The sequence below is a fragment of the Mustela nigripes genome, chromosome 12 (genome assembly GCF_022355385.1).
Source record: "Mustela nigripes isolate SB6536 chromosome 12, MUSNIG.SB6536, whole genome shotgun sequence".
Classification (NCBI taxonomy): domain Eukaryota; kingdom Metazoa; phylum Chordata; class Mammalia; order Carnivora; family Mustelidae; genus Mustela; species Mustela nigripes.
In genome coordinates this window covers 29,583,227-29,607,149 of record NC_081568.1, presented here as the reverse complement: position 1 = coordinate 29,607,149, position 23,923 = coordinate 29,583,227, and positions in this window count along the sequence as shown.

The following is a 23,923-nucleotide window of genomic DNA, read 5'->3' as shown; positions in this document are numbered from 1 at the left end:
GCGCCAATGTGCGTGTTATCCAATTGTATCCATGGGACATGGTGAGCTTAGGATCCTCCTACTCTGCCATCTTTCCTATTTTTCAGACATTTTAACAAAAATTGAGATTATTGTCTAATACGTGCATAATTCTTTTATCTTTCCCTGCTCACTTCTCACTCTAGCATAAGCACTTAAGCAAACATCCTCATTTATTTAATCATGACATAATACTCCATTTTTCAAGTCTATGAAAAATTGATTTAGCCAAGCCCTCATTGCTGGATGTTTAGGTTGAATCCCAATTTCTCAACTTCTACAGAAATCTCTGACTCTCTAATAGATTCCAAAAAACAACAACAACAACAACACAAAATCACGGAGTAGATAAAACATTTTCAAGGTTCAGAGAAGGTTTAAAAGCAATAAAGGCCAGGGACTATTTAATACCTTTCTCATTCACAGTAACATATCAAGCACAGATTAACCTAACCCTTCTGATGCACAGATTTAACTAGAATTGTTCATCCTCAAGACCTTCTGTTGGAGTTATCTCTTTGAACCTGGGTCTCTAGGAAGAATTTAGAATCCTGTTTATAGGAAAGGGATTCCTAGGGTACTGCTAATATTCTATTTCTTAATCTGGGACAGGGTTATATAGGTGTATTCAGTTTGTAAAAATTTATTGAGTTGTACACTTATGATTCATGTACTTTTATGTATGCATTATATTTCAATAAAAATTATGCTTAGAACATAGTTTTTAACGTTTCTTGAAGTCATTAATTATTAATTTATTCAAGGGAGTCCTCAACAGCCATGAAATCGCTGTGGTCTGGGGAATAAAATACTGTGTATATTTGAAAATCATTAAGTGTTTTTTTTTTTTTTTTTAGATGTAAAGAATTATTTCCATCATCTAGGTAAAGTCATTCATTCTAATATGAATGACTCTCAGAGAATATTTTAATTTTATCATAAAATTAAATATTCTGAAATTGGTGAGCTAACAAGTGGGGGAAGAGAACTTTTAGAGAGAAGGGTTTTTCCCTGTCCACACCTCCCCTGGCTCCCTTGTCCAGAGAATAAGGTATATGTCACCAGGCCCCTCAGACTCCAGTTTTGAAGTCTAAAATTCTAAACCCAAGATTACCTGGTACAGGGACGCCTGGGTGGCTCAGTTGGTTAAGCAGCTGCCTTCGGCTCAGGTCATGATCCCAGCGTCCTGGGATCGAGTCCCACATCAGGCTCCTTGCTCAGCGGGGAGCCTGCTTCTCCCTCTGCCTCTGCCTGCCATTCTGTCTGCCTGTGCTCGCTCTCTCCCCTTCTCTCTCTCTGATAAATAAATAAAATCTTTAAAAAAAAAAAAAAAAAAGATTACCTGGTACACCTTTTGGCAAGTTCACTAAGTTTCTGGGGTTAATTTCTCACCTATAAAATGAGACTTGTTTCTCTCTGAGCAAGGCCAATGCATACGGTTGGGAGGGTTGCTCACTGCTCAGGGACACCTGGCTCACGTGTCTAGTGAGGGATGACATCAGTGCTCACCAGGTTATATACATCCACACTAGGGGCTGTATCTACTCAGAAGGAGAAGGACCATTTTCTAATTTAGACAAAGATGCCAAAGGGGCTACCAAAGGTCCTGTTTCTGAGGACCCTCACCTAAACAATCTGTGATTCAGGCACATGAATCTGCCACCTCACATGTTCTACCTCCCATGCTCCACCTCCCCCATTTTTGGGCCAGGCTCTGTGGATTGACTAGGTTGATCTGTATTATATGTCTAGAGGTCACAAGCAAGCTGGATTCCCACAACCACATGACATGGATTTGACATTAGACCTAAGGTAAGCCCTGTCAACCTTCTGCTCTGGGCACGATCCCCAGAAACCCCTGGGTTCTAGACATCTGTGACGGCTGACTGTGTGTGTCAACAAAGCTATAACACCCAATGGTTTAGTTCAACACTAGTTTAGATGTTGCTATGGAGGTATTTTTAAGATGTGATTAACATTTACAATCTGTAGACTTTAAAGCAGATTGCTCTCTATAATGTAGGTGGACCTCATCCAATCTATTGAAGGGCTTAGACTTTAGAATGAAGACTGAGTTTCCCTGAAGAAGAAGAAATTTGGTCTCCAGACAGCAACACATAAAACCCTGCCTGAGTTTTCAGGCTGCTGGCCTGTACTACAGATTTCAGACTTGCTAGCCACCACAATCTCATGAGCCAACTCCTAAATAAATTTCTCTCTCTGTGTGTGTGCGCATGTACATGCGCACGTGCGCACGCGCGCACACAGACACATCAATAGGATACATTATATATCCTATTGATTCTGTTCTCTGGAGAACATTGACTAATACAGCATCTGAGCACTGTGCCTTCCCACTGCTAAGAAACCCTCATGTTCTCACAAGGCTCTTCAGTAGAAGAAGCAATCAGGAGCACAGTGATTCACGGCAGTCCAAAAAAGCAGAAACCTCCATATGCAGAAACCCAACTTTAGCCCTCACTTGAGTGGACTGACAATGAACCCAAGCTCTGAACAGACCATTTTAAGAAAGTATCAAAACAGAAAAGGTAAAGCCTTAAGAGTCAGGATTTTAAGATGATTTCATCACCATTTTTAATAATTCAGGAACTATTTTACATGCTTGACTTTCCTTGATCTGGCAGTATCTCTCAGGAATATAGTCTTAAACTCACTTCTCATTACATTCTGGTCCGTTGAGATAAATGGAATCAAACCTCGGAGAAGCACACTGTATTCTTCCACCTAAGACTATATGAGGTCAGGGGCATTTCTTTACATACCTGGGCAGTGTGCGTTTTAAATAATCCATGTCATTTAGTTGATATTAAAAGCAAAGTGAACATCTAAAAATAGTTCAAACAAGAACATCTTCCCTTGACTTTCAAGAGCAGGCCCAGAGTATGAAATGGCATGTAAAGTCTACCAAAAAAAAAAAAAAAATCTATTTAGGAATTGCAATCAATCATTTTCTTTTCTCCCCTCCCTGTCCCCCTTAATCTTTCTGGCAGATTAACCTGAAGAACTCTGCCCAACCATCTCATTTCCTGTGTGCACACACCCTGTAGACACATACAAGCAGATCATTATCATCCTGGGAGTGATCATGGACCAAATGTTATTTTCACCTTCTCCAGCTTTGCACAGGCTCATTCTGAAGACTCTGGCTGTCAGTCTGTCCTTCACATCTTGGTGGTATTTTTAGCACCATTTCCTTTCAGGTCTGCCTTTCTTCTGTCAGAATTTCCCTTGCAAAGAGATAGCTTCCTTCTAGCTTTTAAAGTGCAGAGGGAAAATTCTTCAGTCTTAGTAGAGTAGCCTCAGTTATCTGCTGTGTCCGTCAAAGATGATGAAGAAGAGGAGGAGGATGGAGGAGGAGGAGGAGGAGAAAGGGCACTAAAGGAACAAAGATACCTGCAAGTTTCCTGCAGGTGTGATCAGAGTCTTGCTCTTTGTTGAATTCTTGCCTCCTAACATCATGCTTAGCACAGAGCACGTGCTTATTCAGTGTTTGAATAATTAAATAACATAAAGAAAATGCTCATTTTCTTTTACATAAATGTAAAAGAATGAAGTATGCAGAGAGAGGGGGAGAGAAGGAGAAAAAGAGGGAGGGAGGGAAGAAAAATTAACTTAAACCTGGAAATACAGGGAGACAGTAAATAAAACACAGTTTCTAGAGTCAGAAAGATTGATTTGAATCTCATTTCTGGAATTTGCTAGCTGTGTCACCTTGGGCAAGTTTGCTAAGCTTTCTAAGCTCCAATTTCCTCACCAGTAAAATGAGGATTATTATAGCACCTACCTCATTGGGCTGTTCTGAGGACTGAGTGTAGTAATACATGTAAATAACATTTCACAAATATTAATTACTACTATTTCTTCGTCAGCAGCATCAAAGTCACAATTACCCATTCATCTTTAAACTGGGTCTCTTCTAGAAATATATTTTTTTAAGATTTTATTTATTTATTTGACAGAGAGATCACAAGTAGGCAGAAGACAGGCAGAGAGAGAGGGGGAAGCAGGCTCTCTGCTGAGCAGAGTGCCCCATATGGGGCTCGATCCCAGGACCCTGAGATCATGACCTGAGCTAAAGGCAGAGGCTTAACCCACTGAGCCACCCAGGCGCCCCCTAGAAATATTTTTATTGGGAAACTAGGGAAAATTTAGAAGTCCATTTTGTGGATGCTTCTAAGTGTTACTCAGGAGGAAATTCACCATGTCAGTTTCGTAAGTTCTGAAATGGTGGAACACATTCAGAACATCTGATGCATTTTGATATTAATCAATTAATTTAACATTTCTTCTGAATGCTCAAGCAGATAAGTGTGAAGCAGATAAATCTTGTGTCACAGTATTAGTCACATTACAGTGAACTTCACTTTCTGGGTTTACCGTGGAATGTTCCCTTACATTGCAGAATACTTGCAACAACCAAATGTGAATAAGCTTAGCAGGTGGGTGCTCACTCACCTGATAAGGCATCACATTTCATTTGCAACAGGAGGAATTCCCTTTCTGCTGACAAATGCACTTCAGGGACCCACCTGCTGGGTGGGCACTGTCCGTAAGCACTCACTGACCCAGCAAGTTTCCCAAACAGCAGGTAGACTTCAGCCCCAGCCTATTCATCCACATCCTCAAGGAAATGAAGGCGGAAGGATCAAGGAGTTCCTAGGAAAGAGCAGGGGTGGGGAAAAACCAAAAGGAATCATTTAGGGTCTGTGTTTTAATCTCATGTCCATCCACCATTTTTTCCTTCCCACTCACCCTTCCAAAAATAAAATACATAACTTGTTGAAAAAAAACAAAAACAAAAAACTGATGCTGAATCACAAGCTACTCATACACTTATTTCTTTTAAAAGATTTTATTTATTTATTTGACAGAGAGAGACAGCAAGAGGGAGAACACAAGTGGGAGAGGGAGAGGGAGAAGTAGGCTTTCCACTGAGCAGGAATCCTGGGATCACGACCTGAGCCGAAGGCAGACAGACACTTAACGCCTGAGCCACCCAGGCACCCCTACTCATATACTTATTTTACAAAATCACTACCCAGAGCTATAATTTTTTACAGGCGCTTGACCTTCTTCTATCCTCTCCTTTCCCGTGGAACAAGTCTAATGATATAACTTTTCATGTAGATCAGAACCACAGGCCTAATGATCAAGATTATTTCTTTGTTTTTTAAGATTTTATTTATGTGACACAAAGAGAGAAAGACAGAGGAAACACACAAGCAGGGATAGCAGCAGGCAGAAGGAGAGGGAGAAGGCTCCCCACTGAGCAAGAAGCCCAAATGGGGCTTGATCCCAGGACCCTGGGATCATGACCCGAGCCAAAGGCAGACACCTAACCAGCTGATCCACTCAGAGGCCCCTGATCAAGATTACTTTTTAAGTGAAAGAAAAAAATAATGACCATCTATGTTGTGGTACACAGAGTTTACAAACTGCAGAAAACACACTGTATTTGATTTTGACAAACCTTGCTCTGAATTTGTGATTCCCATCACTCCAATAGTCTCTTTCTTTGAAACTCCAGGAATGAAGATGTGAATGATAGCCGCTCATTTCAACTACACATTAATAATTATCATGACAACAATTGTATTTGACAAGTTAAATTCACAAGCAACTGACTCTATCTCCACTTACAAGAATTTTTTTAAAAATGGTACCCAATAAAGAACAGCTTAATGGGACAATTTTCCTTTAGATGTAGCCTGACTGGAAAGGAGTTTACAGAGGAAGTCCTGGCCTCAGAAGCTTATGTAAGGCTGAGACACAGTCAGTCAACCTGGAATTCACTAGCTGTAGGTTTCCAGAAAAATGCCCATCCTTCTCCACGGTGCCGGACAGCTTCAGCTTTGGGGTCACAGCTTTAGGGACTTCGTCTGTTCAGGCTGCCATAATAGAAATATCATAGATTGGTGGTTCACAACAATCATTTATTCCTCACAGCTCTAGGAGCTGGAAGTCCAAGATCAAGGATCCAGCAGATTTGGTGTCCAGTGAAAAATTCCTGGTTCATGGATGGCTATCTTCTTTTTGTGTCTTCACATGATGAGAGGATTGAGGAAGCTCTAGGGTGTCTTATATAAGTTCACTAATCCAAATCATGAGGGCTCCACCCTGGGCACTGGGTTTCAACCTGTGAATTCTGGGAGACATGAATATTCAGTCTACTGCCGAGACTGAGTCCCCAGACCTGCAAGTGCTGAGTGAACTTGAGCAGCTCACTAAAACATGTTGTTGCCTCTTCTGTCCATTTGTGAAATAGATACTACCCACCTCAGAGCACTGTTACAAAAACAAATGATTTCATGTGTGAGGGTATCTGATAAACTAGCAATGACAACTTTCAGCCAGAGCAATTTGGGGGAAGGCTCCATGACAGAGGAAGGTTCCAAATTGAGCCTTAAAGAACAGGATCTCAATAGGTAAGAGAAGGGGAACAATGTGGCAGGTAATGATCATGTTGACAACAAAGACAATACAGGTACAAGGGGTGAATTAGACTAATAGGGGCAGGGGAGAGTGCTGGAGTCATGAGAAATAGGTATCTGGTCCTTCTGTCTGAGTGTCCACAAGAATCTTGGGGTCAATATTTTACAGAGTTGCATTATGCATAAAATTTTGATAAAATCTTAAACCACACAAATGTTAGTTTTCCATAAGACATGCATTTTCCTGCCCAATTTTATTGTCAAGCTGTCTTCCTCATAACTATGCAGCCTCTAATCAGTCACTCAAGTTTCAAGTCACTAAACCAAAGGTTCTCAAAGTGTGGTCCCCTGACCCACAGCATCAATCACCTGGTATGGTATGGGAAGCATAAAGGCTCCCTCTCCTCCACAAAGATGTCCATATCTTAATCCCTGAGACCTATGAATATATGTTTCAGAGCAAAAAAGAAATAAGTTTCAGGTGAAGTTCAGGATGCCTATCATTTCACTTTAAAATAAAGAATTATCCATGTGAGGCCAATGTAATCACAAGGATCATTAAATGGGGAAAAGGAGTTAAGAACCAGAGGGAGAACATGGTGAGACTCAACCAGTCATGGCTGGCTTTGAAGATGGAAGACAGCCATGGGTAAAGGAATGCAAGCAGCCTCTAGAAGCTAGAAAATGCAAGGAAACAGATTCTCCCCTTAGGGACCCCCCAAACCCTGCTAGCACCTTGATTTTAGCCTAGTGAGACCCATTTTGGACTTGTGTCCTGTAGAACTATGGAGTAAAAAAACTGTGTTGCTTTAAACCTCTAAAGTCCTAATAATTTGTTACCGCAGCGTTAGAAAACTAATACATCTGGAAAGTTGCTAAAAATGCAAATTCTCTGGCCACAACCCAGACATACTGAGTCAGAAAATCTGAGGGTGGGGCCCAGAAATCTTCCCTTAAACAAGCCCTTAGGGGTAATTCTGATGAACACTAAAGTTTGAGAGCCACTCACTAGACTAAGCAAACACATTCAGACACAGATCCCCAAGAAAATTCAATCCCGACAATTAATGACTTGAATAACCATGATAAAATCGACTAGTGCCATGCCCTGCCTTAACAAGCATAGAATAGGAAACCCAGCTAAATCATTGTTGATTCAGATTCCTTCTGGGCTCAGGGTCTCACTTGGAACAACAATAATAAACATGCCCTAGTCCAAAACCTACCCAGAAGCTTTTAAAATTCATTTTTGATTCCAAATAGACTTTTATCAAGGGTGGAGTCATTTGCCTATCTCTTACTAAACTTGAGTAGTAGGGGGGAAATGTGGGTGGGTGACTATCCAAGTAAATTGAGGATTTATGATGGCTCGTTCTAGGCAAGAGAGGCATACTTGTTATACTCACAGACATGGAGGGGTGGATTTCTCCATCTTGAGTATAGGTCCTACTCACTCCTCCTACCACAGAACTATTATCTCCATCAACAAGGACCTTATTACCTCCCATGGCAAAGTATTTCATTCAGGGATGGGTCTGATTGTAAGATCTAAATTCCTTTCATCCAGCAGCTGATTTTCTTTAGACCTCATGCTTGATTTCATATTGGCCTATGCTGAATTATTTGAAGTCTCAGGTGCACACTCGCATGCAAGACTGAAATACGGCTAGTTAACAACCTCTACTACATACATTGCCTTGTTTTCTCAGCACTATTAGCCTCTACTGACCTCAAAGGGAGGCATGTGTGTAAGCTAGGCAGGAGGTAGACATGGACCCGGTTAAAGGCAAAGTGCTTTAAAAGCCTTTGATGAAAGGCATTAAGGCTTGAAAGGGTTGTTTCTGAAATACTACACCTCCCTTTTAAGAACTCTTAAGATCTGGAGGGTGATACTCTCTCACCCCAGAAGAATTCAAGCATGAATGTTCTTAGAGCCTCCAATTAAGAGTCCAATTCCACCTCCCCAGATGCTCATTCCCACCAAAATTACCTACTTGAGTTTTTTTTAAAAAACAAATGAAACTATGCTGAATAATCTCAGAGTAAAATAACCATTAGACAGGTGTTGACAAATTAAGGTATAAAAGCCCAATAGCTATACCTAATTCATAGAACTATAAATTAGAAGAAAACCCCCAATCATTCTTGCATTACTTATTAATTAATCCAACTGTTGTGTGCATCTATTATGTGTCAGCCACTGAAACAGGTACTAGGACATAATGATGAACTAGACTGATGCAGTGCCTGCCCTCCTAAGGCTTGGAGACTCCATTTAAACATCAGCTCATCTGTATTCATAAGGTCCTGGAGCATTCAAGGTCAGATGTTTCTATCATTTATAAAGTAATTCAGGGAAATGTGCCTATTAGATTGGAATGTACCTAGATCCTTGAATCAGATGGCTAAGTGATGTAATGTATTATTTTTAGAGAAGGGAGTTAAAAACCCAAGATAAAACAGTCTTTGGATTTTCCAGATGCCGCATGTTATATACATAAGAGAATCTCATTCTTATGCATTGTTACATTAGTTTCTTTATGGAAATAATGGATGTCCAAGAGGGGTTTATTTAATAGGATACTTTTTTTTCTTGCTTGCTTTACATCTTGATGTTGATTCCATCTGCACAGAGTTCAAACTTGGTTGCCAATGTCACTGGATAATCAGTAGTAATTGTGAGCCCACAGTATTCCCTGGGATCGATCTCTGCCAACCTCTAGGGCTGGCTCCCCTCAATCCACTTTTAGCAAAAAGTATGAACTACCAATGGCTGCCACAGTACCACCTCTTATCTCTACCCCAGATGCTAGCATCAGCTATGGATTCTCCTATAAAACCAATCCTGGAAGATTAGAAGATGCTTCAAACATACAAACTCTTCTCCAAAAACAAAAGAGCCTCTCTTCTGGATCGGGATACTAGTTGTGACAGAGATCATAAGAAGCACCTTATGGAAGGACACAGTTGTCCCTTTGATGGGAACTCAAAAAGTCAGATCGAAACTAAAAAAAAAAAAAAAAAAAAATTAAGTCTCTGTTCCTTCCACAGAACACCCTTGTAAATTCGAATTTTCAGAGCTTGCCTCAATTCTTAAGTAGTGAGAAACAAAAGTACATTACCCAATATGAAGTGGGACTTTATATATATATATATTATGTTAAGTTTGCCTTTCAAGAAATATTTCTTTAGAAGTTCGAACTTGTGAACTCTTCACAATTGTTTCCTCTCAGACTTCACTTTTGTGGGCCAAGTAATACTGGCCTTTTCACTGGTTTTCCTAAGTACAGCCCCTGCCTCTCCTTGCCCTCTTCCATCTCCTTACCCCCCCCCCCCCCATTTAGCTTAGATTTCATCTTTCCATTCTGGCTGTAGCTTTTCTTTCTTGGGGTGCAGTGCCTACGTTCAAATACAGCACAGGGGTGAACCCATCTTTCTCTCCCACAATGGTAAGACAATGCTGTTTGGTTTCCAACACCCCTAAACGATGGCCAGAATTTGTTGTTTTTTTGTTGTTTTTTTAAATTTGTTGGGATTTTGCAGCAAGTGTCTTCATTGGCTTCAATGCCCCTTTCCAGATTGTATCTTCTAAGCCAGAACCTATTAATCCACCTAAGTAGTTTATTCTCCCACATATTCAAGATCTTCATCCATTTTGAGCAAGAAAACGGAAAAATGTTAAGATTTTCATCATGTTATTCCTTGAGATGGCAACTAGGCTAGAAGAAACAATGGCTGAAATCTTCACTAAAGCAAGCTGCCCTGTCGTGGGGACACTCAACAGTCCTATGAGGAGGCCCACGGACAGAAAGGAGTCAAAGAGCCCCGCCTTGCCAGCCACGAGAGTAAGCCACCTTGGAAGTAGATTGATAATGCAAAAGGGATTGTAGATTAGGGGCACTTTCTGCAAGGGACAGAACTGCATGTGAATTTTCACAGGAGTGCCTGGTGGCCCACAGCACTCTCCTCTGACCCTCTCCATCCTCTTGGATGTGGATCCAGATGAGGATCCAGACCCTCTGGCGCTCAGGGGACAGCTGCTCAGGCCCCTCAGCCATTCTGCCCTCAGGTCTTCTTCTCCCACCTGTTCTTGGGTTTCTCTTCCACTCTGCTTGGCCAATCATGTGTTAAGTGTTCCAGATCAGACACTGTCATTTAAATCCTTATCTTCTGGGCATGACTAATTTCAGGTACCAGGAAGAGATACAAAGTCAATTCTGCCAGGGACCGCTTGGCCCATAATACTCAGCACTGCCTAAGAGGACAGCATGGGAGATTTGTCCTCTGGTCAAGACCACAACATTACTGTCTTCATAAAAGATTATCAATTGGATTGTCACCCCATTTTGGGCCTCACTCTCTACTTTAACTCATTCTAATTTCCAAACCAAATGTACCCAACTGTTATAAAGATTAATAAAAGGAAACAGTAATTTTTAAGATATATGAGCTTGTTATATAGACTTATTATAACTAGCCTCCAGTTCTTCAAACTCGTCATGTTTATTTTTTAAGATTTATTTATTTATTTGACAGAGAGAGATCACAAGTAGACAGAGAGGCAGGCGGGGGGGGGCGGCGGGAAGCAGGCTCCCTGCTGAGCAGAGAGCCTGATGCAGAACTCGATCCCAGGACCCTGAGATCATGACCTGAGCCGAAGGCAGCGGCTTAACCCACCGAGCCATCCAGGCGCCCCAAACTCATCATGTTAATGAGAAACTTGATTCAGTATCACAAAGATTTCTGCAAAGTGCAATTCTGATATGAAATCACGATACATGCTCTGGAGAAACAAATGCTGTCGTTCCTTTTTCTCTCTTCCCTCTTGTACTTCACTCAAGGGGAAATGGAGCTGAACTCCCACAAGAATCACACAGCCACACTGTGTCAATTTCTAGACACTCACACTGAGTTCAAAATGAGATTTTAAGTGTTTTCAGTAAAGATAAGTAATTTTCTCCTTGGGAGAAAAAGTCAGCCTAGTAAGAAACAAACTGTTTCTGCCTCAGCCATCCCAGAAACCAGCAGTTTCCTCAAATCACAAAAATAAGTTCCCCTCCCTGTCTGCTCCTATTGCAAAAAGACACCTTCATTTGTTTATAGGATCACTACTAAACATACTGACTTTTCCACCCATGGTCTGGAAAATAATTCTCCAGGATTTTTATAAACAAGTTGAGTGGAAGAGGCTCAAAGTGATCCTCTCTCTAAAGGAAATTATACCCCACCCCCAAACTCTAGCATGCATGAACTCAGTGCCCAAAGAATTCAAGCTAATCCACCCCATTCTCAAGTGGCCGGGTCTGGTGGTCCACATGCATATCCTCCAATCCAAGGGAAAGGGGCACTGTGTCATTAGTGAGGGCTATACAAACTGGAATCCCTTCCATTGATCATATTGCCATTTTGTTTTCAAAAAGGTAACAAGTAACATTTGATGAGTCTCATTTTTTTTTTTTTAAGAAATGTAACCCATTCCCCTTTCCCCAGCATTCCACACTATACTAGTAGCCCGAGGATATCCATCCCAGCCTCATCAACCACTGCTCCCTAAGCCTTCTGCCAGAACCAAGCTAGTTAGCTAGCTATTTAAAAGTAGGCTCCTTGCCCAGCATGGAGCACAACACGGGGCTTGAACTCATGATCCTGAGATCAAGACCTGAGCTAAAATCAAGAGTTGGATGCCTAACTGACTGAGCCACCAGGTGTCCCAGAACTAAGGTATTTTAGCCTCTATCTCCTAACACTTCCCCCTATACAGTTCCTACCTGGGATGTATTCGCTACCTTTGAAATTCGTTCCAACGTTTAAAGTCCAGCCAAATGCTTACCTCCTCCTTAAAACCTTCTTAAACATTCCAGCCAGAAATCTCTACTTCTCAGAAATGTTTACAGACCTTCTATCTTCTTCTACCCTTAATTTGCCATTTTTATATACTAATTTGTTGGATAAGATTATTTGTTTTGAACTTTAGAATAATATCTACCTATCCTAACCTGACATATCTACCTCTGCTAGCCTGAAAGCTTCAAAGGCTAAGTGCGTTGTAAGGAAGATGCCTTAAACTTTTGTGAGTCTCCTATAGTATCTACCACTTATCTTTACACAGAGTGGCTGATTCAATAAAAGTCTGTTGATTATGTTTGAGAAGTAAAGATTCCAGACAAAGAAACCCAAAATATGGGGCACCTGGGTGGCTCAGTCACTAAGTATCTGCCTTCAGCTCAGGTCATGATCCCAGCATCCTGGGATTGAGCCCTGCATCAGGCTCCCTGCTCAGTGGGAAACCTGCTTCTCCCTCTTCCACTGCCCCCTGCTTGTGTTCCTTCTTTCGCTGTGTCTCTGTCAAATAAATAAAATCTTTAAAAAAAAAAAAAAAAGAAACAAACAAACTATGTTGTCAAACATAGGAACAGATTCCTCTTTAGTAAAACAAAGACCTGATCTACATATTCACACAGCATTCTGAAGACTATTTAAGCCAAATCCCTGGAATTTTGTCTACATCAATTTCATAGACATTGGTAGTCTCCCAGTTAAAACTTCACTTTTAAGGATAATAAAATAAAGACCCAAAATCCAGCCCAAGGTTTTCTGCAGCACTCTAGGTTTGGCATTTCAACTATATCATGCTTGAACCTGAGGATCCTAAGAAATCCTTGAATTTGGGATTCACTTCGTCCAGGTCAACCCAAAGAGGGTAACAGGAAGCAGATCCATCCCTTACCTTCTCCCAGTATCCTCAGAACCCAAAGCCAGACCAGTTCTGACTTGCAGATGTTCAAGGATGGTCCAGTCTCAGATATTTATTTCATTAAATGGCTTCGAGGGTTGCCAGGGGGAGGGGGTTTGGGAGAAGGGGGTGGGATTATGGACATTGGGGAGGGTATGTGATTTGGTGAGTGCTGTGAAGTGTGTAAACCTGGTGATTCACAGACCTGTACCCCTGGGGATAAAAATATATGTTTATAAAAAATAAAAAATTAAAAAAAAAAAAAAAAAAAAAAAAGGAAACCCCAGGAAAAAAAAAAAAATGGCTTCTATATTTGTTGCTTCATTGGTCAAATTAATAAATGAATAACCTATATCTATTTAATAGTTGGATAATCAATCAGTGGACACTATGGCTATTACCTAATTTCATCTTTGCTGTTTTAATAAGAAGTAGGGCTTATCTAAAGACTTTCTTTGGACTCTGAGTCCTCAAGACTCAAGTTCTCCAACATCCAGTAAAGATATAAATATATACACATCTACCACACAAATAATATCAATATGTCTATCAATACATATTTATCAACAGAAAGTTACCATCTCTAGGGTTTCTGGGTGGCTCAGTCAGTTAAGCATCTGACTCCTGATATCAGCTCAGGTCTTGATCTCACAATCAATCAACTGTGAATTCAAGCCTCATGTTGGGTGTGGGGGAAAGGAAGGGAAGGGAGGGAGGGAGGGAGGAATGAAGGAAGGAAGGAAAAGAGGAAGGAAGGGAGGTAAAAAGGGAAGGATGGAGAAGAGGAGAAGAGAAGAGAGAAAGGGTGGGGAGGGAGAGAGGAAGAAAGAAAGAAACGAAAGAAAAAGAAAGAGAAAGAAGGTTATCATCTCCTTTCTTGGGATGAACTATCCATTATTCCTTATTTTTCTTCTTAATAAATTATTAATCTAAGAGATAGTTGTTGACTTTTTAGTGGCATTACTTGACAAAATAATAGCCTGACTATCCTGTTTCCTTAAAAGTACTCAAAAATTGTACCCATGTATGAAATTCAAAGCTTGGGAACCACTGGTTGGAGGAAGTAGACCTAACTTCAGCATCATATCATGTCTCTTGCCCTTTATTCTCATTTGTACTTTTCTTTAAACCACTATTTATGGAGGCCCCCATTGGGTACCTGGCACTGTACAAGGGGTTGAGATTAGAGACATAGAATATAGATGTGGTTATCAGTTTGCCTATGGTCTAAGGAAGAGGCAAGCAGACAAAGAGTTATGCTATAAAAAATCATTGTTTCTGTGCTCCAAACATGTTGAGTTCTAGAAAAGGAACATCTAGCCCTCCAGAGCTCAACCTCTCACCCTTTGGAAGGGTTCTGTCTACATTATTTGCCCATTTTTTTTCTAGGAACCTAAAAACTAGAAGTGGCCTGGTCCCCTCTCAGACTCTGAGATGTTCTCCTTTGTTGCTCAGTCAATAAATCCCAGGCTCACTGTGACCTTTAAGTCGCTTTCTTCAGCCTCAGTTAACATTCAATAAACCGAAACACATCACCCTTCATGTTCCACAATTCCCCTCTAATTTTAATTGTGGTATGTTGCTCTTGAAATATTTCCCTTATTATAAAACATCACCTTTCCCGAAGGAGATTCCAATCAAGACAAAGAAGAAAACAATTAAAGGGTTATTCAAACAAGAAGTACATGGCAGATCAGAATCACAAATTAGGGTAATCAAAAGGGTCATAAAATTTAATGAGGACAAAAAGGAAAAATGATAAAAGGGCTTCTTGTCTACAGAGAAAGTAAGAACTTCCTTCACTCCAGCTACCAACTTCCACACCCCATACCCTGTGGCTAGGAAGGGTTTTTGGGTTTTGGGGTTTTTGGTTTTTTGGGTGTTTTTGCTTGTTTGTTTGTTTGTTTGTTTTTTGGTGACACATCACTTGGACACCTTCTAGCAAGTGAGACGGGATAGGTGCAGTGACATGTGAGTAAGCTGGCTCTCTGAAGAAGAAAAAAATTTGATTTCTAGCATCTACCAGTTTCAATGGGACAAATACTCTTGCTATGGCCAATCTCAAACTACTACTAACAGTTTACCCATCAGAAAACTCCTAAATACTGAACTAGTAGTTCTCATGAGCCCCTGTGATTAGTTCCTGCACCCCACCAGATGAGTGCCATTTGAGAAGTGACTGCTTCAATCCTGGATCCTCATTTAGTAAGAAACAAGGCTAGTTAGTGGGGCGAGGCAAATCCCTGAGTGCAGTGAGAGCCAGCTAGCACATTAGCAAGGGCGCATTTCTTCACTATTGGTACAAACCTGAAGATGGAACCAATGGCATTGGGACCAGAACCAAGGCAAGGTTGAGACTTCAAAGAGGAAATGCCCTTGCCCAGCCAGCCATTGTCCAGTCCCTGGTGGGCAGGGAGGGACTGATTACAGGCAAGCTGACGGCATAAAGGGCCACAGAGAGGAGTTAAAGGATTGAGAGAGAGAGAGAGAGAGAGAACACTCAGGGGTGGAAAGGAGGTGTCAATAGCACACAAAGGTTCCCCCAAAAAGCAGTCAAATACAAAACAAGCTCATTTCATAACTTCACCTTCAACTGATACGTGTTTGCAGAATTAAATTCCCTGAAAAGTTTCACTTGGTTCCCAAGGAAAATAACCATGAAGATATAGTTTTCTGTCCTGTGGTCTGTCCCCACCCCAGAAACGTGATTGCAGGAATGTGAACTCAAGCTGATAGCTCCTTTCTACACATATGGAACAGCTTTGGGATGGGAAAAGATTTTTTAAAAGACTGAAAAAAAAATCCCTGAAGAGCAACTTGGCTTTTGGTTAATGGGTCTGATGAACAATTTGAGGGAAACGAGAACTGTGTCAAAATGGGAGTTTTTGAAATTCTGATTTGCTCCTTAGAACAGGGCTCTACCATTCAGTAGCCAGAGAGTGGGTTTCCTGGGCCCGTTAAGGCTATTGAATTGATTACTTTAATATAAAAATTTTAATTAATAAGAAATTTTCATCTCAGTGGGATGGATAGATAGATGATAGAGGTGACTATCAAAACACTAGGCTTCCCTCCTCACAGCTCCTATTGGTACCTTCCTCACTCCTGCTCTAGGGAATCCACATCCTCCCATTTAGAATATTGAGAGCTACTGAGATTCTAATCTGAGGCAGATTCAGGCCTATAGAGTGACCAGGTCTGGTGGTATTTTTGCCAGTATCTCTTAGAACCTGTCTGCAGGTCTTCTCACTAGAGGTGCACTCGGGGTTCAGGGACAAACAGACACAGAGAAAGAGACACAGAGAAACAAAGACAGAGGTGAGATATATTTACATAAATATCTTTATATTAAGGAACTAACTCACACAATTCAGGGGGCTGTTAAGTCTGAAATTTCTAGGGCAGGCCATGAGGCCAGAAACTCAGCAGGAGTTAACTCTGTAACCCTGAGGCAGAATTCCTTCTTCCCGGGAAACCTCAGTTTCTGCTGAGGCATTCACTGATTAGATGTGGTCCCCCCACATCATCAAGAGTAATCTCCTTTAAAGGAAACTGACTGTAGATATTAATCCCTCCCCAACAATATCTTTACAGCAATATCTAGACTGGTGTTTGACCAAACAACTGGGCACCATAGCGAAGTTGACACATAAAGCTAACCATCATAGGTGGCATCCAAGCTCACATAGTTAGAATTTCTTTTCCACTGCTGCTCTAGAACTCTTGGGTCCCACTGCCAGCATTGTGGCTGTGTTAATGTGGTAGTTACTTCAGTGGCCTACATCAGGTCTGTTCTCTGTGACTCCTAGACAACCCCTACTGTCCTCTGGTCATCTTCTCTCGGATATGTTCTATTGGGAAGGATGACTCTGGCCTCTTTGGAGGCTCAGTCTCTTCAATTTTTTGTTCTAACACCTCACATCTAACAGAGGCAAAATACCATTACCCAGAGTGCCTGTCAGCCCCCTATAAGGACCAATGAGCACATTCCACTTCCTCCATCAAAGGGTAGTGTCCCCTATTGGTCAGTGTGTAATATGGTCTGTGCCATCCTCGCCCAAACACCCAGATGGACCTTGCCAGTCACAGAGGCAGAGGAAACATGGAAAACCATGCCCTGGCTCTTAAAGATTCTACCTGAAAGTGATACTCATTCCTTTCAGTCACATTTCATTGACCAAAGTATGTTACATGGTCATATGAGCCACAAAGGAGCAGGGAAAGTACCACTCCTCCCCCATGTGCCTGGAAGGAGATCACCTGGTCAATGTTTGGTAACTAGTACTGACCATTACCCCAAGTTCTCTCAGCTCACCTTCAGAGCTCAAGTGAGTCATCAAATCTTATCTGGATCAGATCACCAGCCCCTTCTCCCCACTTCCCCAGCTGCTTGGGTATCTCCATTCACCTGGTGCACGCACAACCTCCCTTCTCCATTCTTCCTTTTCTCTGCCTTTCCTACAGTACCCACACTCAGAAATGACCTTCCAAAGTCCATTGCTAGAATTTTAACATGGAAACATGCTTTGCACAGTATTAATAGACAACGTCTACCAAAGAGAATGAAAAATATTTCCCCAAGACTTCCTGATCCAACACCTTGACTCACTCATTGCAAAACACCTGAGACGAGTAGCTGCCTGGTACTTACAGTGTCCATGTGTTTTTAAGGACATAGAGTTAATGATGAGAAAGAATTTTTATGATAAAATATAATATGTAAATAAAAGAATGTTCTGTAATACAGAATACTCTCAATTTTATGAACTAAAATACTCGTATGTCCCATATTAATGCATCAAAAAAACACTTCAAAATAATAGAGCACTTTTTCTGGAAAGTGAAAAGAGAGTTGACAGGTAAGTTCTTAGGTTTTTGAAAGAAGAACGTATGTATATTCTTTTAATTAGGACAACTTTTTAAGTAGTTTTTAAAGGTTTTAAAATCCACAAGGATAGGCACTTTTCATCTTCTCATTGCCTTTTAATTAGTCTCATAGGCAAGAATTTCCCATTACATCTCATTAAACTCTTTTTTACAGTAATATAAATCTGTTCATTCCTGTCTGAGAAACCAAAAAGGTGGGGATGGGGTCAAGAAATATGGTGTCTCTTGGGGCGCCTCAGTGGCTCAGTGGGTTAAAGCCTCTGCCTTCGACTCAGGTCATGATTCAAGGGTCCTGGGATTGAGTCCCACATCGGCCTCTCTGATCAGCAAGGAGCCTGCTTCTCTTCCTCTTTCTGCCTGCCTCTCTGCCTACTTGTGATCTCTGTCTGTCAGATAAATAAATAAATAATCTTTAAAAAAATAATAAGGAAAAAAAAAAGAAAGATGGGGCACCTGGGTGGCTCAGTGGGCTAAAGCCTCTACCATCAGCTCAGGTCATGATCCCAGCATCCTGGGATCGAGCCCCACATCAGGCTCTCTGCTCATAAGAGAGCCTACTTCCGCCTCTCTCTCTGCCTGTCTCTCTGCCTACCTGTGACCTCTGTCAAATAAATAAATAAAATCTTTAAAAAAAAACAAAAAAAGAAAGAAAGAAATATGGTGTCTCCTTAGATCACTGGAACAATGCTGGAAAACCAACCACAGTAACCAACTCAATTCCCCACCCCTTCTGTAGCTACATAGAACCTCTCAAAGGAAGTCTTGGGTCCCCTCCTCCCTGCTGGACTAAGGTCACCTGAACTTGAACTACAGGAAACCTGGAGGTGTGGTGGGGCTGAGGATGGGCAGAGGTCCTGCCTAAAGAGAGGGCATTCCTCCTCTAAGCCTCAACACCATCCCAGGTCCAGGCATGTCAAGTCAAGCCAAGACTCCTCTAGGTAGCGTTCTGGATTTAACCCATCATCTGCAAGTCCTCAGACTAGACAGAGGGTTTGGCTAGTGAACCTGTGCAGGGAGCAGACTTGTGTTGGTTTTAAAACATGAATTTACCACACAGACTTAAAAGGTAGTGTGTGGCCCCCATCAGAGTTTGATGAGAGTCAGAAGGCACAAGGGACAACAGCACATTCATACAGTTACTATAAGCTCTGAAGTATTTTTTTCTTTTCTATATTTATCTAGGAACATAATCCCTCCAGTCTTACCTATCTCCAATGGTCACAAAGAGGGGATATGGAGAAAGACAACTGGGGGCGGGGGGAAGGGAAGAAAATAAGACACACCAGCTTACAATGAATAGTAATAAGAGCAAACACTTACTAAGCACTTACTATGTGCCTCTTTCTAGGCAGTATCTCAATAAATCCTGCAGCAATCTCAAACAGCAGGTGTTATGAGAGCATACATTTTATGGATAAGGGGACAAAAGTTCTGCAAGTTCAAGTGCAATAGTGGAGCATCTTGGTTCAGAATGTGGACTCAGGGCCAGACTGCAAGGGTCTGAATACTGATTCTGCCATTTACAGAGGTGTCTAACCTTGGCACATAACATAACCTCCCTGTGCCTCAGTTTCCTCACTGGCAAAATGGGGACAAGATGTGTACCTTCCCCACCAGGTGATTGTGAGACTAAAAGATACTCCACACAAAGAGCTTAGAAACAGTACATGACCCATGACAAAAGCTGCAAAGCGTTAGCTCTTAAGTCATTTGCCCAAGGCCACAGAGTTAGGAAATGGCAGTGCCAAGAACTGAAGGTCAAGAGTGTCACTAAAAAGCCCCCAAGCCTGAAATCTATTCCACTCTGGACAATGAGCTCTCCAGCTCCTAACGCACAGTCTCCTCGCCCCTTGTAATACACCCTGGGCATTCTATTTGGAATCTAAAGGATTCCTCTGGGCAGTCATTTAAGCAAACGTTACCACGCAACAATTTCACTTTCACACAGTGTTCTGAAACAGATAGATGCTGAAGTTTTCAGTCACCAATGTGTCACCAACACACAGCAAATGCTGAGGACTCTCCTTGCGGAGAAGGAAAGCAACACAAAGAAATCTACGCTCACCTCCCCTTGGGCCAAACACCTCACAGTGAAGCTGATTCCCCATCCCTGGCCTGTCTCCACTGGGTCTGAGGATTCAGCTATGGGCCCGCTTGAGTGGGTGCAGCCTGGCCGCCTCCCAAGCCTGTCTGCGGCCCTTCGGGTTGCCCCATCAGCAACAAACATGTCAGATCTGCAGTATCTCGGGGATTCTAGACTTCACCTTGGATTTTGATGTATGTCCAAATAAGAAGCTTAGCTTCAGGAAAAAAAAAAAAAAAATCAACTCTTCCAGCCGACAGGAAAGCTGAATAAAGGAAGTGCAGGGAGGATGAGCACTCGCCCAGACAAGAACTTCCTTCCTTGGCGGGGGGCCTAATTACTGGGCTGCCTCAAGTGACATAGGGAACAAAAGTGATTCCTCTGTGAGAAGCGATAAACCTCCAGGGGACAACAGCAGAATTTGAGCATAAAGCCCAGCTCCATCAGTGGCCAGCTATATGGCCCCAGGGCAAACTCTTTCAGTTTCTTCATCTGTAAAATGGGGATGATCACCTCCTTCCATCACGCCGCTGAAGAGAGTTAAGTACAGGCCTGGTATGGATGAAAGGCCTCTCGGAATTTTCTGTAATCCAGTCCCTACAGAAATAAGGTCACGTTATTCATGGTTTTTTACTCTCTATATTTTATAATGCTTTGATGTTGAGGACCTGGCTAGTGGAGAGAGAGACTGCCCCTCCAGGGTTAGCTAGTTCCTAGAGATAGCAAACAACTTGACTCTGATGGTTTTTCACATGTAAACCAGCTGACCCAGAGCCCTGGCCCCCATCCACCTCCACCATCTAACTCACACACACTAAGCCAATTTCCCCCTTCCTGTCCTCCATCACCCCAGGGCCGGGTACTAGACAACTGGAGACCACTCCTATAGCCAGAGCCTGCCAAAATTATCCAAACTAACCAATCCTAAGATATTTATCCTTCCCTATAAATGTCGCAAGGTATATCTAATTGGCAAAGGATACTTAGGTATTCTGAGCTCTTAATACTCTCAAAATCAAAGATACTGCTAGAAACCAGCAGCTATTTCTTCAAAGAGGTAGCACAAACTAGACAGCCAACAGAACTACAAATGTGTGAAGCCTCATGTTTGATACTCTCATAAAGACATAGAAGCTCTACTCTTTGACTTTAAAAAACATGTGAACCAGTTATACAAATGACATTCAACTTCCCCAGATGCGAGTTTATTGTATATATTATAAACAGTAGTACATGAAAAACACCACATGAATGTGAGGTACTATCAAAATTCAGAGTAGCAAGAAAGTACCAATAATACAAATAAAAATCAATACAGAGTCAAGCATAACAGCTTAAAGAAAATGAGAATGTTCTAGGTCCAAGTCCAACTCTAAGGTTCATTCCCATGGTATTCCTATGCACCAGGGAAAATTTTCCACGTGGTATTTATTGGCATTCAGCCCTTTTGCCTCTCTGGCTGCTATTGCCTCTTTCTTGAAAGCTCTCTCTGGCCTGAGCCCAGGCCCCTTAGTTGTGGCTATTCCTTCAATGGGCCATAATGTCACCCATATTCCATGAGGCTTGGAGCAAGTCTTCGTTCCACCATCCATCTACTTCAATGTATCACCTAACAGCTGCCCAAATTTTCAGTTGATTCTTTCTGAGGGATTGTGTTTCTGAGAACACCATACCATGTGTTCTGGGCCATGTGACCTTACCTGGGCCATGTGACCTTACCTCATCACTGATCATCAGTACATGTTCACAGGGGCCACCAGGGATACTGGTCCAGAAGTCAGTCCTACCTGCCAGTAGTAGGCCAAGCAAGCAGTGCTCTGGGCTGACGTTCACTCTGGACTGTGGATGGAATGTTTGATGAATGCGCAATATGTGACTGGCCTTGCCTCAAGAACTGCAAAGTTATCTGAAGAATTCCCCATTTCCCTTTAGTTGCTAAAAACATGTTTCCAATTTTGTTTACTTACATGTTCAGTGCTTGTTTATTTATTCTTTACAAAGCCCATGACAGGAATGTCTGCTTTGACAGGAACCTCCCAGCAGATAGAGCTTTCTTCATCCCTCACTCCTAAGTTAGCTTGCGATGGAAAGGACTGGGCTTCAGAATCAGATCTGTTTAGGTCTGACTGCTGGTTCTGCCTCTCTCCAGAGGTTAGACCATTGAGCAAGGTGCCTAAACCCCTCTGAGCCTCTTTCCCTTCCAGGAAAACTGTAACAGTCATTTCTACCTCACAAGATTGTTGTAAAGATTAAATGAAATAACATGGGCGAAATCCTTAGCACCATGCCAAGAACACCATAGAGGCTCAAAAAAATATGAAGTCTAGTACTAGCTAACAAACGTTTTAAGTGTTCACTCATAAAAAGGATGCAATGATAAAGTAGTCCTCAAAGAAAGGTAAACTGATGTTAAAAGATAAGGTAATAACTATGAAAAAAAGTCAGGATAGATTAAGTTATACTGCAGTAACAAACAACCCCAATATCTCAATAAAGGTTTATTTCTTGTTTATATTCTGTGTCCATCATAAGCAAATGTGGAAGGGGAGGCTGTGCTCTACTTCACCCTCATTCAGATACACAGGTTAACTGAGGCTCCACTCTTTGGATTATAGCTGGCAGTCTTGACAGATGGAGGAGATGGGAGAATCATACTCCAACTCTTAAATACACCTCAGCACAATTCCATTGGTAAACTGGCTAGAGAGAGTCACCTGGCCATACATAATTTCAGAGAAACAGGGAAGTTTAATGTCCCTGTCCCTGAATGCCCAGAAGTAGAGTAGAACCCAAGACTGATGTTTCCCACAGAAGGTACACATGTATGATGAAGTCATAAAGAAAGGAAAGCATAAGGTTGCCTTGAGCGTTCAAAAGAGCCTTTGTCAGGGAGGTAATTCTGGTAATGAAACTTTAAAAATTAAATTCAACTTGCCAGACAGGCAAAGAACAGGAGGTGTCCCAGACAGTGCAAAAAGTCAGAGACCTGAGAGAGCAGGACACTCTCTGGGACAAGCTATTCAGTGTCAACAGGGGGGGAAATGGGTGATTTGGGAAGAAGTGGAAACTGAGTGCTAGACCAGTGCTAGATCATGTCATGATAAGAAACTTATATTTTATCACATGGGTGATGAGCACCCGGGCATGGCATCAAAGATCCAGGGCAAGAGAGTGATGAAATCAGATTTGCTCACCTATTCAATAAAAAATTCTCATTGAGTTAGATGCTGAAAAAGCATTTAACAAAGTACAGCATCCCTTCCTGATCAAAACCTTCAAAGTGTAGGGTTAGAGAGTACATACCTCAATATTATCAAAGCAATCTATGAAAAACCCACAGCAAATAGCATTCTCAATGGAGAAAAACTGAAAGCTTTTCCGCTAAGGTCAGGAACACGGCAGGGATGTCCATTATCACCACTGCTATTCAACATAGTACTAGAAGTCCTAGCCTCAGAAATCAGACAACAAAAAGAAATTAAAGGCATCCAAATGAGCAAAGAAGAAGCCAAACTATCACTCTTTGCAGATGATATGATACTATATGTGGAAAACCCAAAAGACTACACTCCAAAACTGCTAGAACTTGTACAGGAACTAAGTAAAGTGTCAGGATATCTTTACACCACCAACAAGACAGAAGAAAGAGAAATTAAGGAGTCAATCCCATTTACAATTGCACCCAAAATCATAAGATACCTAGGAATAAACCTAACCAAAGAGGCTAAGAATCTATACTCAGAAAACTAT